The following is a 19,000-nucleotide window of genomic DNA, read 5'->3' on the forward strand; positions in this document are numbered from 1 at the left end:
AATGCTTATGTAAATAAGTATCGACGTCAATGCTTATTTAAGCATTTATTAATATGTAATATTTATTTATTATTTAAGCATTTATTACATAAATAATAAATAACTGAATATTTATAATTATTTATAAATAATTTATGAATATTTTATATTTATAAATTTATAAATAATTTATGAATATTTTATATTTATAAATTTATAAATAATTTATGAATATTTTATATTTATAAATTTATAAATAATTTATGAATATTTTATATTTATAAATTTATAAATAATTTATGAATATTTTATATTTATAAATTTATAAATAATTTATAAATATAAACAAATAATAAACATTTATTACATAAATGCTTATTATTATAAGTATTCTTAAAATTCTCAGACATATAGAAACTAACCCAAATGTTTTTCATGTTCATATGATCTGAGATAATGTTCCATAAATAAAAGCTAGTTTAAGTTTGTTGGTTTAATTAAATCAGATGTGTCTTGAGAGTTGTCAACATTAACTGTACTGCAGACATACAACTTATTCTACCTGGGTTTACTAGTCAAGTAAACTTATATTATCTTTACTAGATGTTCAAGATTATAAAATTATAAATTCAACCTAACAATAAAATACACAATAAAAATAAATTGCTTGACATATGCCAACTGCTGCAATAAAAAGAAAAAGAAGAAAACATTGGAAAGAACTTATTTTAACCTTTATATTCTTACTTCCATGATTTTTAAAATATTGCCTGATTTATCTACAAAATAAGATGATTACTAGCTTTGTTTAATGTCTCATGAAATTTTCACAAACAATTCAAACATAATTGTTAAAAGCAAGTAAATTAAGTGACATAAAAGTTTATAAATGGACTTTTAAACAATGGTTATGTTTTATATGTCTGTTTAAAAATAAGTTCCAAAATCTTTTTGGAAATTTGAAACTTTAAAGTTCTACTAAGTTAAAAGATGAATATTCATTGACTATCTAGATCATTTCCAAATGAGATAAAATACTGAAACATTATTATGCGTGTTTAAGTTTCTCTAGTTTTTGGCTTCCTGTTTTTTGTAGAGAGACAAAGGCTATTTCATTCTATTAATAAATACATTATTTTTGTCACATCAAAAAATTACATTACAAAAAAGAACACACCTAAGAAATGATGAGATGGTATATTGGTAAAATGTGCTGGTATACTACAGGATGTTAATATTGAGATGATTCAAATATTGTTTACTTTCTAGGTTGCTCTGTAAAAGAAAGGTTATTAATGATTAAAAATTATAATCAAGGCCGGGCACTGTGACTCACGCCTGTAATCTCAGCACTTTGGGAGGCTAAGGCGGGCGGATCACAAGGTCAGGAGTTCAAGACCAGCCTGACCAACATGGTGAAACCCCGTCTCTACTAAATACACACTAAAAAAAAACATAGGCGTAGTGGCGGGCGCCTGTAATTCCAGCTACTGGGGAGGCTGAGGCAGGAGAAACGCTTGAACCCAGGAAGCAGAGGTTGCAGTGAGCCGAGATCGTGCCACTGCACTCCAGCCTGGGTGACAGAGCAAGGCTCTGTCTCAGAAAAAAAAAAAAAAAAAAAAAAAAAAAATATATATATATATATATATATACATATAAAATCAATATATGTAAATGAAACTATTAGAAACCAAAAAGGTGAAGGGTAAAAACCCTGTGTTCAAAGTATGGGAGAAAAACAGGATGTGTTTTTATATTAAAAGTCTGCAGTCGGATGCTGTGACAGGTCCCTGCAGTCCCAGCTACTTGGGAGGCTGAGGCAGGAGGATTACTTGAGCCCAGGAGTTCACATTCAGCCTGGGCTATGTAGTGAGACCCCGAATTCAATCAATCAATCAGTCAATCAATCAATCAATAAAGTATGCAAAAAAGTACAATGTGTTTTTGATTTAAAAAAGGATGAAGGGCATGTTTCCATTAGGTGAAAGTAGCGTAATTTTGTCCTAAAATAAAATGACCGGTTATTCCAAAATAAAAGAAAAAGATGAAACCTAAATGAATATAGAAAGTTGCAGGAGTTCTGAGGAAAAGAAATTTTGTGTTGCAAGGTCAAAGCTGGCTAGGATTAAATAGATTTACTTATAAATATTTTTAAAATGTGCTGATATAAAATTAGAGATGTTTTTTTTTTCTCTCTGTTAAAATAACCAGGTTTCTTAGGTTATTGGTCTATTCCTAATAAGAGATTATGAAGGGTTTTTCTTTACTTTTTTAGGGTTCTGCCTGGGAAACAAAAAGTCTATATCCAATCAAAATAATTTGTTGTGCTTCGTGTTGTCTTTTTAAAGTGTAATTTCATCTGTTGTTTTAGATTCAGGAGGTACATGTGCTGGTTTGTTACCTGGGTATGTTCCATGATGTTGAGGTTTGGAGTACGATTGATCCTGTCACCAAGATACTGAGCATAGTGCTCAATAGTTAGTTTTTCAACCCTTGCCCCTCTCTCCCCACTTACTCCTCCCTCTAGTAGTCCCCAACATCTATTGTTTTCATCTGTGTGTCCATGAGTACCCAGTGTTTAATTCCCACTTATAAGTGAGAACATGTGGTATTTGGCTTTCTGTTCCTGTGTTAATTTGCTTAAGATAATGGCCTCAGCTGCATCTATGTTGCTGCGAAGGACATAATTTTATTCTTTTTTACAGCTGCATAGAATTCCATGGTATATGTTCCACATTTTCTTTATCCAATCCACTGTTGATAGGCACCTAGTCTGATTCTGTGTCTTTGTTATTGTGAATAGTGCTGCAATGAACATATGAGTGTGTGTGTCTTTTTGGTGGAATGATTTATTTTCTTTTGGATATATACTCAGTAATGGGATTGCTGAATTGAATAGTAGCTCTGTTTTAAGTTCTCCAAGAAATCGCCAAACTGCTTTCCATAATGGCTGAACTAATTTACATTCCCACCAGCAGTGTATAAGCATTCCCTTTTCTACATAGCCTCCCCAGCATCTGTTATTTTTTGTTTTTAATAATAGCCATTCTTACTGGTGTGAGATGGTATCTCATTATAGTATTGATTTGCATTTCCCTGATGATTACTGATGTTGGGCATTTTTTCATATGTTTGTTGGCCACTTGTATGTCTTTTTTTGAGAAGTGTCTGTTCATGTCTTTTGCCCACTTTTTAATGGGGTTGTTTTTAATTGTTTAAGTTCCTTATAGATTATAAATATTAGACCTTTGTTGGATGCATAGTTTGTTAATATTTTCTCCAATTTTGTGGGTTGTCTGTTTACTCTGTTGATGGTCTCTTTTGCTATGCATAAGCTCTTTAGTTTAATTAGGTCCCACTTGTCAAGTTTTGTTTTTGGCACAATTGCTTTTAAGAACTTAATCATATATTCTTTCCTGAGGCCAATGTCCAGAATGGTGTCTTCTAGGTTTTCTTCTAGGATTCTTATACTTTGAGGTCTTACATGTACATCTTTAATCCATCTTGAGTTAATATTTATATATGGTGAAAGGTAGGGGTCCAGTTTCAATTTTCTGCATATGGCTTGCTGGCTATTCCAGCACTGTTTATTGAATAGGGAGTCCTTTCCCCATTGCTTATTTTTGTCAACTTTGTTGAAGCTCAGATGGCTGTAGGTATGCAACTTTATGTCTGAGTTCTCTATTCTGTTCCATTGGTCTATGTGTCTGTTTTTGTACCAGTATCATACTGTTCTGGTTACTGCAGCCTAGTAGTATAGTTTGAAGTTGGGTAGTGTGATGCTTCCAGCTTTGTGCTTTTTGCTTAGGATTGTCTTGGCTATTTGGGCTCTGTTTTGGTTCCATATGAATTTTAAAATAGTTTTTTTCTAATTCTGTAAAGAATGTTGATGGTAGTTTAATGGGAATGCCATTGAATCTATAAATTACTTTGGGCAGTATGGCCATTTTTACGATATTGATTCTTCCTATCCATGGGCATGGAATGTTTTTCCGTTTGTCTGTGTCCTCTCTAATTTCTTTGAACAGTGGTTTGTAGTTCTTGAAGAGGACCTTCACTTCCCTTGTTAGCTGTATTCCTAGGTATTTCATTCTTTTTATAGCCATTGTGAATAGAAGTTCATTCGTGATTTGGCTCTCTGCTAGTCTGTTGTTGGTGTATAGGAATGCTAGAGATATTTGCACATTGATTTTGTATCCTGAGACTTTGCTGAAGTTGCTTATCAGCTTAAGAAACTTTTGGGCCAAGATGATGGGGTTTTCTAGATATAGGATCATGTCATCTCCAAAGACAATTTGACTTCCTCTCTTCCTATTTGAATACCCTTTATTTCTTTCTCTTGCCTGATTTCCCTGGCCAGAACTTCCAATACTATGCTGAATAGAAGTGGTGAGAGAGGGCATCCTTGTTTTGTGCTGGTTTTCAAGGGGAGTGCTTCCAGCTTTTGCCCATTCAGTATGATATGGCTGTGAGTTTGTCATATATGGCTCTTATTATTTTGGGGTATGTTCCTTCAATATCTAGTTTATTGAGAATTTTTAACATGAAGTGATGTTGAATTTTATCGAAGGCCTTTTCTGCATATTGAGATAATCATGTGGTTTTTGTCTTTAGTTCTGTTTATGTGATTAATCACATTTACTGATTTGCATATGTTGAACCAACCTTGCATCCTGGAGATTAAGCCAACTTGATTGTGGTGGATAAGCTTTTTGATGTGCTGCTGGATTCAGTTTGCCAGTATTTTATTGAGGATTTTTGCATCAATGATCATCAAGGAAATTGGCTTGAAATTTTCTTTTTTTGTTGTATCTCTGCCAGGTTTTGGTATCAGGACAATGCTAGCCTCATAGAATGAGTTAGGGAGGAGTCCCTCCTTTTTTATTTTTTTGAATACTTTCAGTAGAAATAGTACCAGCTCTTCTTTGTACTTTTGGTGGAATTCAGCTGTGAATCTGTCTGGTCCTGGGCTTTTTTTCATTGGTAGGCTAATTATTACTGCCTCAATTTCAGGACTTGTTATTGGTCTATTCAGGGATTTAATTTCTTCCTGATTCAGTCTTGAGAGGGTGTATGTGTCCAGTATTTTATTCGTTTCTTCTAGATTTTCTAGTTTATGTGCATAGAACTGTTTAAAGTATTCTTGATGGTTGTTTGTATTTCTTTAAGGTCAGTGATGATATCCCCCTTATCATTTCTGATTGTGTTTATTTGATTCTTCTCTCTTTTCTTCTTTATAGTCTAGCTAGTAGCCTATTTTATTATTTTTTTTTTCAAAAAACCAGCTCCAGGCTGGGCATGGTGGCTCATGCCTGTAATCCCAGCACTTTGGGAGGCCGAGGTGGGCAGATCACGAGGTCAGGAGATCGAGACCACCCTGGCTAACATGGTGAAAACACCCCGTCTCTACTAAAAAATACAAAAAATTAGCCGGGTGTGGTGGTGGGCGCCTGTAGTCCCATTCGGGAGGCAGAGGCAGGAGAATGGCATGAACCCGTGAGGCGGAGCTTGCAGTGAGCCAAGATCATGCCACTGCACTCCAGCCTGGGCAACAAAGTAAGACTCTGTCTCAAAAAAAAAAAAAACATCAGCTCCAGGATTCATTCATTTTTTAAGGGTTTTTCATGTCTCTCTCTCCTTCAGTTTCCCTCTGACCTTGGTTATTTCTTGTCTTCTGCAGTTTGTTTGCTCTTGGTTCTCTAGTTCTTTTAGCTATGATGTTAGGATGTCAATTTCAGATCTTTCTAGCTTTTTCATGTGGGCATTTAGTGTTATAAATTTTCCTCTTAACATTGCTTTAGCTGTGTCCCAGAGATTCTGGTATGTTATCTCTTTGTTCTCATTAGTTTCAAAGAACTTCTTGATTTCTGCCTTCATTTCATGATTTACCCAAGAGTCATTCAGGAGCAGGTTGTTCAGCTTCCATGTAGTTGTGTGGTTTTGAGTGAATTTCTTAATCTTGAGTTCTAATTTGATTGTGCTGTGATCTGAGAGACTGTTTGTTATTATTTCAGTTCTTTGCATTTGCTGAGGAGTGTTTTACTTACAAATATGTGATCAATTTTAGAGTACGTGCCATGTGGTAATGAGAAGAATGTATAATATTCTGTTGTTTTGGGGTGGAGAGTTCTGTAGATATCTATCAAGTCCACTTGATCCAGACCTGAGTTCAGGTCCTGAATATCTTTTTAAATTTTCTCTCTCAATGATCTGTCTAATATTGTCAGTGGTGTTAAGGTCTTGCACTATTATTGTGTGGGAGTCTAAGTTTCTTTGTAGGTCTCTAAGAACTTGCTTTATGAATCTGGGTGTTCCTGTATTAGGAATATATATTTATAATAGCTCTTTTTGTTTAACTGAATGCATTACCATTATGTAATGCCCTTCTTTGTCTTTTTTTTAATCTTTGTTGCTTTAAAGTCTGTTTTGTCAGCAACTAGGATTGCAACCCCTGCTTTTTTCTGTTTTCCACAGGTTTGGTAAATTTTCTTCCATCCCTTTATTTTGAGCCCACGTGTGTCTTTGCACATGAGATGGGTCTCTTGACAGCATACTGATGGGTCTTGGCTCTTTATTCAGCTTGCTAGTCTGTGTCTTTTAATTGGGAGCATTTAGCCCATTTACATTTAAGGTTAGTATTGTTATTTGTGACTTTGATCCTGTCATCATGATGCTAGCCAGTTATATTGCAGACTTGTTTATGCAATTGCTTCATAGTGTCACTGGTCTGTGTACTTCAGTGTGTTTTTGTAGTGGCCGGGAACAGTTTTTCCTTTCCATATTTAGTGCTTCCCTCAGAAGCTCTTGCAAGGCAGGCCTGGTGGTGATGAATTCCTTCAGCATTTGTTTGTCTGAAAAGGATCTTATTTCTCCTTTGCTTATGAAGCTTAGTTTGGCTGGATATGTAATTCTGGGTTGGAAATTCTTTTCTTTAAGAATGTTGAATATTGGCCCCCAATTGCTTCTGGCCAGTAAGGTTTCTGCTGAGAGGTTGGCTGTTAGTCTAATAGGCTTCCCTTTGTAAGTGACCTCGCCTTTCTCTCTGGCTGCCCTTAACATTTTTTCTTTCACTTTGACCTTGGAGAATCTGATGATTATATGTCTTAGGGTTGATTTTCTCATGAAGTATCTTACTGGGGTTCTCTGCATTTGCTGAATGTTGGCCTATCTTGCTAGGTTGGGGAAGTTCTCCTGGATGATATCCTGAAGTATGTTTTCCAACTTGGTTCCATTCTCTCTGTCTCTTTCAGGTACCCCAATCAGTCATAACTTCAGTCTCTTTACATAATCTCATGTTTCTCAGAGGTTTTGTTCATTCCTTTTCATTATTTTTTTCTCTATTCTTGTCTGCCTGTCTCATTTCAGAAAGATAGGCTTCGAGCTCTGAGATTCTTTCCTCTGCTTGGTCTATTCTGTTATTGATACTTGTAACTGTATTGTGAAGTCCTCATGTTGTGTTTTTAGCTCCATCAAGTCAGTTATGTTCCTCTCTAAACTGGCTATTTTGGCTGTCAGCTCCTGTATCATTTTATAATGATTCTTAGCTTCTTTGCATTGGGTTACAATATGCTCCTTTAGCTCAGCGAAGTTTGTTATTACCCACTTTCTGAAGCCTACTTCTGTCTCTTCAGCCATCTTAGCCTTAGCCCAATTCTGTGCCCTTGCTGGAGAGGTGTTGTGGTCATTTGGAGGAGAAGAAGCACTCTGGCTTTTTGAGTTTTCAGCACTTTTGCATTGATTTTTTTCTCATCTTTGTAGGCTTAGCTACCTTCGATCTTTGAGGTTGCTGACCTTTGAATGGGATTTTTGTGGGGTCTTTTTTGTTGATGTTGTTTTATTTTCTGTTTGTTTTTCTTTTAATAATCAGGCCAGTATTCTTTAGGGCTGCTACGGTTTGCTGGGGTCCACTCCAAACCCTAGTTGCCTCAGTTTTTCTTGTGCCTGGAGGTATCACCAGTGAAGACTATGAAACAGCAAAGATGGCAGCCTGCTCTTTCCTCTGGAAGCTCCATCTCAGGGGGGTGCTGACCTGTTGCCGGCCCAAACATGCTTGTTGGGGGGTTTCACGCAGACAGGAGAAATGGGATTAGGGATCCACTTAAAGAAGCAGTCTGGCTGCTTTTTGGTAGAGCAGGTGTGCTGCTTTGGGGGCAGTGGGGTGGGGACCCTTCCAGGTCTGGACAGTTTGGACTCTCCAAAGCCAGCAGGCTGGAATGGCTGAGTCGACCAAATCACAGAGATGGCAGCTGTCCCTCCCCTTGGGAGCTCCATCCCTGGGAGAGATCAGAGCTCTGTTCGTATAACCCTGGCTGGAGTGGCTAAAGCCCCTGCAGGGAGGTCCCACCCAGTGAGGAGGAATGGACCAAGGTGCTGCTTAAAACAGTCTGGCCATGATCTGGCAAAGCAGCTATGCTGCACTGTGGGGGACACTTCCTCTTCCGCACCATTTGGACAGGCTGGAATGGCTGAGTTGACTGAACCACAGAGGTGGTGGCTGCTGCCCCACCCCTGGGAACTCTGTCCTGTCTCAGGCAGACTCCAGCCAGTTGCTGTTGGCTGGCTGGAATTCCAAACCAGTGGGTCTTATCTTAAGAGATGCCATGGAAGTGGGGCCTGCACAATGATACTGCTTGGCTCCCTGGATTCAGCACCCTTTTTAGAGGTATGTACGAGTGGACCTTCCGCCTTGCTGGGGATCCCAGGGCTGGAGTATGTAAAACTCCTGGGTCTCTGTGTGTGCCTGAGTTGCTGCTTTGCTGAGACTCCACACAGCTTTGTGTATTGGACCCTAGGCCCTGGTAGTGTGGGCTCACGAGGGGATCTCCTGATCCACAAGTTGCAAAGATCCGTGGAAGAAGCATGGTTTCCCGAGTGGGGTCACCCAATTACTCACCGCTTCCCTTAGCTGGGGGTGGGGGTTCCTTTGGCTCTGTGCTGCTCCTGGGTGGGCCATTGCCCCACCCTGCTTTTCTTCGTTCTTCATGGGTCAAGTCATTTTCCTAGTCACTCCCAATGTGAGAAGCTGGATATTTCAGTTGAAGGTGCTGTATTAACTTGCTCCTTTCATTCCTCTCCATGAGTGCTGCAAACCGCAGCTGCTTCTAACTGGACATCTTTGCTCCTCCCCAAAACCAAATTCTAAATAAAGTCTTTTTTTCTTTTCAACCTTGAACAAACTTCGGAATTTCCCAGAGAACCCCTGGAAGATCTTAAAGGATTTGTTTCTCATCTTATAAAAGTAGATCTACTAGACTACTTAAGCTTATTTGATATGTTAAATATTGCAATAAAGCAAGTGACACAAATTTTTTGTTTCCTAGTGCATATAAGTTACGTTTAAACTATCCCATAGGTCAGGCACAGTGGCTCACACCTGTAATCCCAGTACTTTGGGAGGCCGAGGTGGGTGGATCACCTGAGGTCAGGAGTTCAAGACAAGCCTGGCCAACATAGTGAAACCCCGTTTCTACTAAAAATACAAAAAAAGTAGCTGGGTGTGGTGGCAGGTGCCTGTAATCCCAGCTACTAAGGAGGCTGAGGCAGGAGAATTGCTTGAACCCAGGAGGCGGAGGTTGCAGTGAGCCAAGATTGCACTATCGCACTCCAGCCTGAGTGACAGAGCTAGACGTGCTCCAGCCTGGGCGACAGAGTGAGACTCCATCTAAAAAAAAAAAAAAAAAAAAAAAAACCTATCTTTTTGCTGGTGGAGGGTCTTGCCTCAATGATGATGGCTGCTGACTAATCAGGTCGGTGGTTTCTGAAGGTTGGGGTGGCTGTGACAATTTCTTAAAATAAGACAACAGTGAAGTTTGCCACATCAATTGGCTCTTTCTTTCACAAAATATCTGTGTAGCATGCTGTCTGATAGTGTTTTACTCACAGTAGAACTTCATTCAAAATTGGAGTCCCTCCTCTTAAACCCTGGTTCAGCTTTATCAACTAAGTTTATGTAACATTCTAAATCCTTTGTTGTCATTTCAACAGTGTTCACAGCATCTTCACCAGGAGTAGTAGATTCCATCTCAAGAAGCTACTTCCTTTGCTCATCCACAAGAAGCAACTGTCTGTTCAGGCTTTACCATGAGATTGGCAACAATTCAGTCACATCTTCAGGCTCCACTTTTTTTTTTTTTTCTTTGAGACGGAGTTTTGCTCTTGTCACCCAGGCTGGAGTGCAGTGGTGTGATCTCGGCTCACTGCAACCTCCACCTCCTAGGTTCAAGCGATTCTCCTGCCTCAGCCTCCTGAGTAGCTGGGATTACAGGCACGCGCCACCACGCCCTGCTAATTTTTGTATTTTTAGTACAGACGGGGTTTCACCATGTTGGCCAGGCTGGTCTCGAACTCCTGAGCTCAGGTGATCCACCCACCTCTGCCTCCCAAAGTGCTGGGATTACAGGCGTGAGCCACCACGCCTGGCCCAGGCTCCACTTCTAATTCTAGTTCTCTTTCTCTCTCTGCCATATCATCAATTACTTCCTTCACTGAAGGCTTGAACCCTGCGAAGTCATCCATGAGAGCTGAAATCAACTTCTTCCAAACTCCTAGTAATGTGGATATTTGATCTCCTCTCATGAATCACAAATGTTCTTGATGGCATCTAGCATGGTGACTCCTTTCCAGAGGCTTTCAATTTACTTTGTTCAGATCCATCAGAGGAATTACTGTGGCAGCTATAGCCTTACGAAATGTGTTTCTTAAATAATAGTAAGGCTTGAAAGTTGAAATCACTCCTTGATCCATGGGCTTCAGAGTGGATGTTGTATTTGCAGGCATGAAAATATTAATCTCCTTGTGCATCTCTATCAGAGCTCTGAGGTGTTTAGGTGCACTGTCAATGAGCAGTAACGTTTTTCTGAGCTAGGTCTCAGCCCTGGGCTTAAAATACTCAGTAAACCATGCTATAAACAGATGTGCTGTCATTCAGGCTTTGTTGTTCCATTTATAGAGCACAGGCAGAGTAGATTTCACACAATGCTTAAGGGCCCTAGGATTTTCAGAATGACAAATGAGCACTGGCTTCAATTTAAAGTCACCAGCTGCATTAGCCCTAACAAGAAAGTCAGGCTGTCCCATGAAGTTTTTTTTTTTTTTTTTTTTTAATTTAAATTTTTATTTTTATTATACTTTAAGTTTTAGGGTACATGTGCACATTGTGCAGGTTAGTTACATATGTATACATGTGCCATGCTGGTGCGCTGCACCCACTAACTCGTCATCTAGCATTAGGTATATCTCCCAATGCTATCCCTCCCCCCGCCCCCCACCCCACCACAGTCCCCAGAGTGTGATAGTCCCCTTCGTGTGTCCATGTGATCTCATTGTTCAGTTCCCACCTATGAGTGAGAATATGCGGTGTTTGGTTTTTTGTTCTTGCGATAGTTTACTGAGAATGATGATTTCCAATTTCATCCCCATGAAGTTTTGAAGCCACACATTGACCTCTCTAGCTATGAAAGTCCTAGATGGCATCTTCTTCCAATAAAAAGCTGTTTTGTCTACATTGCAAATCTGTTGTTGCATGTAGCCCCCTTCATCAATGATCTTAAATATCCTGGATAACTTGCTGCATTTTCTCTGTTAGCACTGGCTGCTTTCATCTTGCACTTAATTTATGTGATGGAGCTGGCTTCTTTCCTTAAACCTCAGGAACCAACCTCTGGTAGCTTCAAACTTTTCTTCTACAGCTTCCTTACCACTCTAAGCCTTCATAGAATTCAAGGCTTGCTCTGGATTAGGCTTCGGCTTAAAGGAATATTGCAGCTGGCTTGATCTTCTATCCAGACCACTCAAACTTTCTCCATGTCAGCAATAAGGCTGTGTTGCTTTGTTATCATTTAAATGTTCACTAGAGTAGCATGTTTAATTTTCTTCAAAAACTTTTCCTTTGTATTCACAACTTCGCTAACTGGTGCAACAGGCCTAGCTTTCAGCCTGTCTCGGCTTTGGACATGTCTTCCTCACTAAGCTTGATCATTTCTAGCTTTTGATTTAAAATGAGAAACATGTGACTCTTCCTTTCTCTTGAACACTTAGAGGCCATTGTAGGGTTATTAATTGGCCTAATTTCAATACTGTTGTGTCTCAGGGAAATAGGGAGGCCCTAGGAAGGTGGGGAGGGGAGCGTCTGGTCAGAGGAATAGTCAGAACACACATTTATCAATTAAGTTCACCATCTTAATGGCGGTTCATGGTGCTCCCAAACAGCTACAATAGTAGCATTAAAGATCACTGATTGGAGTTCAAGACCAGCCTGGCCAACATGGTGAAACTCTGTCTCTACTAAAAGTACAGAAATTAGCCAGGCATGGTGGCGGGCGCCTGTAGTCCCAGCTACTCAGGAGACTGAGGCAGAAGAATCACCTGAACCCAGGAGGTGGAGGTTGCAGTGAGCCGTGATCGCACCACTGCACTCCAGCCTGGGTGACTAAGGGAGACTCTTGTCTCAAAATAAAAAAAAAAAGCTCACTGATCATAGATCACCATAACAGATCCAACAATGGTGACAAAGTTTAAAATATTGTGAGAATTACCAAGATGTGACACAGAGACACGAAGTGAGCACATAGCTGTTGGATAAACTGTGCCCACGCAGGGTGGCCACAAACCTTCCATTTGTAAGAAACACAATATCTGCAAAGTGTAATAAAGAATCAAAGTACAATAAAAATGATATATGCCTGTATGTGAAATTCCTAGAAATTTGTCAGTGCCCTTAGTGTCCATATAATCAGTCATAATTCTATGGATCTTAAGGTGTTGTATTCCACAGAAATAATAAAATTTTCTTGCCAACTCTATTATAGTAAACTCTCACCATATCCTCAATCACGACTATTCTGGAAGGCTGTTATTTTTTGTTTGTTTGTTTTGTCTATCACAGACAGTTGTTGTACTCTGATGCTTTCCTGAAAGCTCTTACAACCAGCTACAGACAAAAGTGTTTCATCTTCAAAGAGATTCATGGAAAGACTCTGACAAGTACTATGCAATGATACAGGCTCCTGACAATGTTCAGATCATACCACTGAACGTGGTAAAAATTTCCACAGCTCTAATGAAAAAAATGGATGGATTCAGAAAACTGCTAATCCAAGATAGAGCAGAACAAGAATTAATTACATGGAACTAAATGAACCGAAGAAGATGATTGTAGTTTTTATAACTATTTAAAACATTGGTGATTCTTTAATGTCTTGTTTACCATATTTAAGGAAACCCTTTTCTCTTTTCTCTTAAGCTATCTATACCTTACAGCAGTCTGGTAAATTATACCTTTGTAAATAACGTTGAGACATTTCTCCTTTTCTTCCTACTTGATTACTCCAGAATTCTGGAAACTTTGAGTATTCTTATTTTTATGGCAATATAGTTGTTTGCATAGGTTCAACAAGAATCTATAACAAGACACAATTTGAAAACATTAACTACATTGCCAAGGCTTTGACTGGAATGTCCTATTTTCAGATATGACCAGACAGATTTAAGGAACTAGAGGTGACTTCGTGGAATCAGTAAAGCCCCCTGACTAAACCAGCCTGGTTCCTTGCCCACAGAGTCCCCTGCCTTCCAGGTGAATAAAGAAGGCTACTTCCTGGTGGGCCCAAGCAGTTCAGGAGATGTCTGATGAAAATGGAGGTGATTGTAGGAAGACAGTTCTGTTTCAACTAAAGCTGTAACCTCTGGGGAGGCGTTGAACAGTACTGTATTCACCACCTTTGAGCTTCTTCCTCTTTTGAACTGGCTCCTGTTGTTTTATACATTTCCAATTTTTCTCCCGCCCTTCTGATTTGGAGTCATTAAAAAGTAAAACTTCCCTTTTCCTGAAACCCTAACAAACTAAACTTGACCACTTGATATAAACTTCAGAGAAATCACCACAACAAATCCCATATGGACAAACTTCATGCCTGCTGTTGTCTGAGCCACTGAGAAAGTTTACTGGGGCCGGGCGCGGTGGCTCACGCCTGTAATCCTGGCATTTTGGGAGGCCGAGGTGGGCGGATCACAAGGTCAGGAGATCAAGACCATCCTGACTAACATGGTAAAACCCTGTCTCTACTAAAAATATAAAAAATTGGCCAGGCATGGTGGCTGGCGCCTGTAGTCCCAGATACTCAGGAGGCTGAGGCAGGAGAATGGCGTAAGCCCGAGAGGCGGAGGTTGCAGTGAGCCGAGATTGCGCCACTGCACCCAGCCTGGGCAACAGAGCTAGACTCTGACTCAAAAAAAAAAAAAAAAAAAAAAGTTTACTGGAACATCCAGTGCCATAACTGAAGACATTCCAACTGCAAACCAGGAGGTGCATCAAACTACAACTGCTGTCTCCATTCTATCATCCAAGGATGCTCTGAGCTCAACTCTAGAAATCTTGACTGGATGCCTTCTGAACTCAGAGACTAGGTGTCCAATTATTAATCTTTGTGAAAGTCTGGAAAAAAACAACACTCAGTTTGCTTTTTCCTGTTCTCTCCCTCAGCAACAACCAACACAGAAGACTTCTGTGACCAAATGTGTGGGGATTTCTCCCCACACGCCAAGCAAGCATTGAGTTGTGCAGCGGACACCAGCTGGGTGACCTCCAATTCAGTTCAATTCTGATGCTGTCCACCCAGAGATAGCCCAAGAAACCACAAGGTGAGAACTCACTCCCACAAGGCCCTCCCCTCCTTCTAACCAGCCACAAGTCCAGACCTCCGGAACTTCTGACCCACCAGATTCATGTGTTTCCCTGAGTCCTGTGAGCCGCTCCAGCAAATTACGATAATAAAACCCAAAGAGGGTTAGTTTTCAGAGAAACACTTCTGTTTACCAGTTTATTACAAAGCACATTTTAAAAGGTACAAGTAAACAGCCAGATGAGGAGACATACAGGGTGAGGTCTGGAAGGGCCCCCGTGGAGTTGGAGTGCTCCATCCTCTGGGCACAGGAAAGAGTTTTGTTCACCTTCCTGTGAGCCCCCATGTGTTCAGCTATCTGGAACCTCCTACCCTGTCCTCTTGGGCCTTTTATGGAATCTTCATTGGATAGGCATGACTGAAGCCTGAACAACCATGTAGAAATGTGATTGGACAAGAAGAGCATGATCAAATGCTAATAGACCAAGTGGGAAACCCTGCAAGGCCCGTCCGTCCAGAGTCTCCTTGGCCTCTCTGTGCGGCACTCCTTCTTCCAGGGTGAGTGAGGCAGGACCTTCTCTGAAATGAAGGTCTTAGACCCACAGTCAGATTAGAGTCCTGCCTTGGGCAGGTGAAAGAGGGATAGGAAAATGTCAGAGAGAGAAATTACTTTTCCTGGGGCCTTCTTCTAATCATAATAACCGCTTTGTTTTTCTTTTGTTTCCAAATAAATGCTCCTCATTGAGCGCCTGACTGCTGGCGCCATATGGAGACCTCATCCAAATGGACACCTACTCCCACCTGCACCACTGCCTCCTGGAATAAGACACACATATTTCACAAAACTAGGAGGCTGAGGCAGAATTGCTTGAACCCGGGAGGCGGAGGTTGCAGTGAGCCGAGATCGCGCCTGCACTCCAGCCTGGGCAACAAGAGCGAGACTCCGTCTCAAAAAACAAAAAAAGACACACATATTTCACAAAACTGACCTATTCTCAAAATTAAGAAATGAGCCAGGCACAGCGGCTCATGTCTGTAATCCCAGCACTTTGGGAGGCCAAGGCAGGCAGATCACTTGAACTTAGGAGTTCCAGACTAGCCTGCCCAACATGGTGAAACACCATTTCTACAAAAAATACAAAAATTAGCCCCCAAGACATTTCAAAGGAGTTAGGGGAAGTTTCAAAGGAGGGCCAGGTGTGGTGACTCATGCCTGTAATCCCAGCACTCTGGGAGGCCAAGGCAGGGAGATTGCTTGAATTTGACAGCAGTTTGGGCAACATAGCGAGATTTTTTTTTTTTTTTTTGAGATGGAGTCTCGCTCTGTCGCCCAAGTTGGAGTGCAGTGGCGCAATCTCAGCTCACTGCAAGCTCCGCCTCCCGGTTTCACGCCATTCTCCTGCCTCAGCCTCCTGAGTAGCTGGGACTACAGGCGCCCACCACCACGCCCGGCTAATTTTTTGTATTTTTAGTAGAGATGCGGTTTCACCGTGTTAGCCAGGATGGTCTCCATCTCCTGACTTCGTGATCCACCCACCTCGGCCTCCCAAAGTGCTGGGATTACAGGCGTGAGCCACCGCGCCCGTACAAGATGTTTTTATTTTTTTCAAAAAATAGCCAGGTCTAGTGGCACGTGCCTGTAGTCCCAGCCACCCGGGAGGCTGAGGTGGGAGGACTGCTTGAGCCCCGGAGTTCTAAACCACAGTGAGCTATAATTGCACCACTGCACTCCAACCTGGGCGACAGAGTGAGAATCTGCCTCCAAAAAAAAAAAAGAAAAGGAAAAAATAAAATGTAAGTCTGGTGTGTATGTGTAAAACTAAAGCAAAAACAAAAAAACTAATTTGGAGTCCTTAAAGAAACTCTGGACAAAGGTGTGCTTCCAGAAAATAAAACCAGAGGCTCAGGAGGTGACCTGAAGTCGTCCCTCAGGAAAGTGCCTTTCAAAACCAATCAGGCAGGAAACAGGACATCCCACATAATGAGGCAAACTAACTAGGGAGCTAAACATAATTTCAGGTGCCTTTTGCCAAGAATTCAACAGGCCATTCAGCTCGCAAACCTGTACTTAGTACCCATTATGTATCCTCCACCACACAACGAGCAAGAGGGAATGGAGGAATATTTCTGCAACTCTATTCCCTTAAATACATACATATACACACATACATGTATATATAGGTATATTTAAAGCAGTCTATATTAGCATTTAAAAGACCAGGGTACAAAGATGTGCTAAGTAACGATGATAAAATAGAATCCTTTTCCTGTTGCTGTTGTTGCTGCTATCCATAGACAAAGCCTCTAAAGAGACTGACCTTACAGTGTGCTTTGAAGCAGATAGGCTGTAAGTGGCAGCTCCAATGTCACCAAGTACATGAGATGTACCAAGAGAGACAAACACTGAGCTGGGGAATCCACCCAAGATTTTAAAGAGATGAAGAACAAAATACTGTAATGGAAATGTTTGCCAAAATCTCTCTCCTATCATTCTGCTCAGCCACTAGGCTAGGAGTGTCCCAGGCGCCCTGCCTGGATTGTAGCCTGGAGTGGACTGTCTGGTCAGGCCAGCTGCCTTCTCACAAGCACTGGAATGTCACAACGCCCCTTGGTATCTGTTTCTTCTCCTGAAAAATTGGCATATTCATAGTCCCTACCTGCTAGACCAGAAATGATATCATGTATGTTCAACAATTAAAACAGTGCCTGATGCATGGTAAATGCTCAATACATGTGAATAATCATCAGTGAAGCCCAGGGCCCCCCGGTAAAATCAAAAGTCGCAGAAGTACGTCTCTGTGGAGGGAAATCATTTCCATGTTTCCAAACCCCTCCACAGGGAATCATGCCGCACACAAGTCTTCCATTTCGGGGAAGCTTACATGTTGGATTTGGGAGCTCTTCCTCCACCCAGCTTTCCATGGGGCCTCAGGCACAGTCTTTTGAATACCTGCAAAGGTGGCACATTTGTGCCCCAGATATAATTTTTGGAAAAAGATAAAAAATGTCCAGCTAAGCCTGGTGAATGAGTATGAGTCATAGTCTGCTCAAAGACCACTGATGATGACACAACAGCACCCGCTCTCCAGCTGCTCCAGAGAGCACCAGGGTCTCCTGAGAGCTGACCTTTCTCAGGCCCCTAGCTGATATGACACTGCCACCTGGTGAGGCTGAAGGGAACTACAGGGAAGTTCTTGAAGCAAACAAATCCCTAAAAAAAGAGTAAAACCAAAGCTGAGCCCCTGGATGACAGCCCTGAAGCTCAGTAATAGTGCAGAGAACTCCAGTTTCCCCTTTTGCCAAATGTTCCCCTGGAATTAAATTAACTTGATCTACTCAGCCAACTTCAAGCTTTTGCTAGGCAGTTAATATTTCTGTCCTTCCTTTTTGTTTTACACTTGGAGACATAATTTATACACACACTCTCGCATACTTATACACATTTTAGGAAAATTTTATATACATTGCATATGTAAATCTTAACTGTACAATTTTGACAAACAGATACACAGTTGTATGCACACCCCAATCAGGATAAGGAACGTCATCGCCCTAGAAAGTTTGTTCTGCCCCTTCCCAGGCAGTCCCCCTCAAAGTAGCAGTGACTCTTCTACTCTCTGTCACTATAGATCAGTGCTGACTTTTCTAGAGTTTCATATAAATGAAATAATGTAATACGTACTGTAGTGTTCTGACTTCTTTCACTCAACATGAGGTTTTGAAATGAGCTCATTTGTTTTATTGTTGAGTAGTCCATTGTGTGAATACACTGTAATTTGTTTTTCTATTATACTGCTAATGGACATTTGGGCTGTTTCCAGTTGGGAAGAGCATTGCTAGGAACATGCTTGAAGAAGTCTTTTTGTGAACATATGTGTTCATTTCTCTCGGGCAAACATCCAGGAGTCAGATTGCTGGGTCAATGGGTATCTTTATAAGAAATTAACAAACCATTTTCCAAAGTGGTAGTAGCATTTTTATCTTCCCACCAGTAGTGTGAGACCTTCCTTATATTTTTTTAAGTTGGAAGGGGTCCAATTGTACATGAGCAGCAACGTAAGTGCTAAGAAGCACTCACAGACACTATCGTGTCAGCACTGGGTGAAGTGGGCATTCTCTACAACTCCCCACACTTTAAAATGGAAATGCTGGATTAAAACATCATAAATCAGCTCATGAAAACATAAGAGCAACCCCCAGAGCTTTAAAAACACATAGTCATTCCTCACTAAAAGGAACCAAGGATCCTTGGCTGATTCCAGATTTGGTGCAAGGAAAGAACAAAGTGAGCCTGAAACCTCCATCCCATCGGAAGCAGGGAGGCACCCAGAGGCGGCGACGGAGGAGCCAGCACGGAGGTCTGCCACTTCCTGTCTCACCATCGCTGAGTGCTGGGAGACAAT

At 40.9% G+C, this 19,000-nt stretch overlaps 1 protein-coding gene across 7 annotated transcripts in view; it reads right to left on the reverse strand.

The window, feature by feature from the left end:
- PROM2 (prominin 2) overlaps positions 1-19,000 on the reverse strand; it is an 80,266-nt gene that overhangs the window by 39,305 nt on the left and 21,961 nt on the right. The window lies entirely within an intron of this gene.

The sequence above is a fragment of the Gorilla gorilla genome, chromosome 12 (genome assembly GCF_029281585.2).
Source record: "Gorilla gorilla gorilla isolate KB3781 chromosome 12, NHGRI_mGorGor1-v2.1_pri, whole genome shotgun sequence".
Lineage (NCBI taxonomy): Eukaryota > Metazoa > Chordata > Mammalia > Primates > Hominidae > Gorilla > Gorilla gorilla.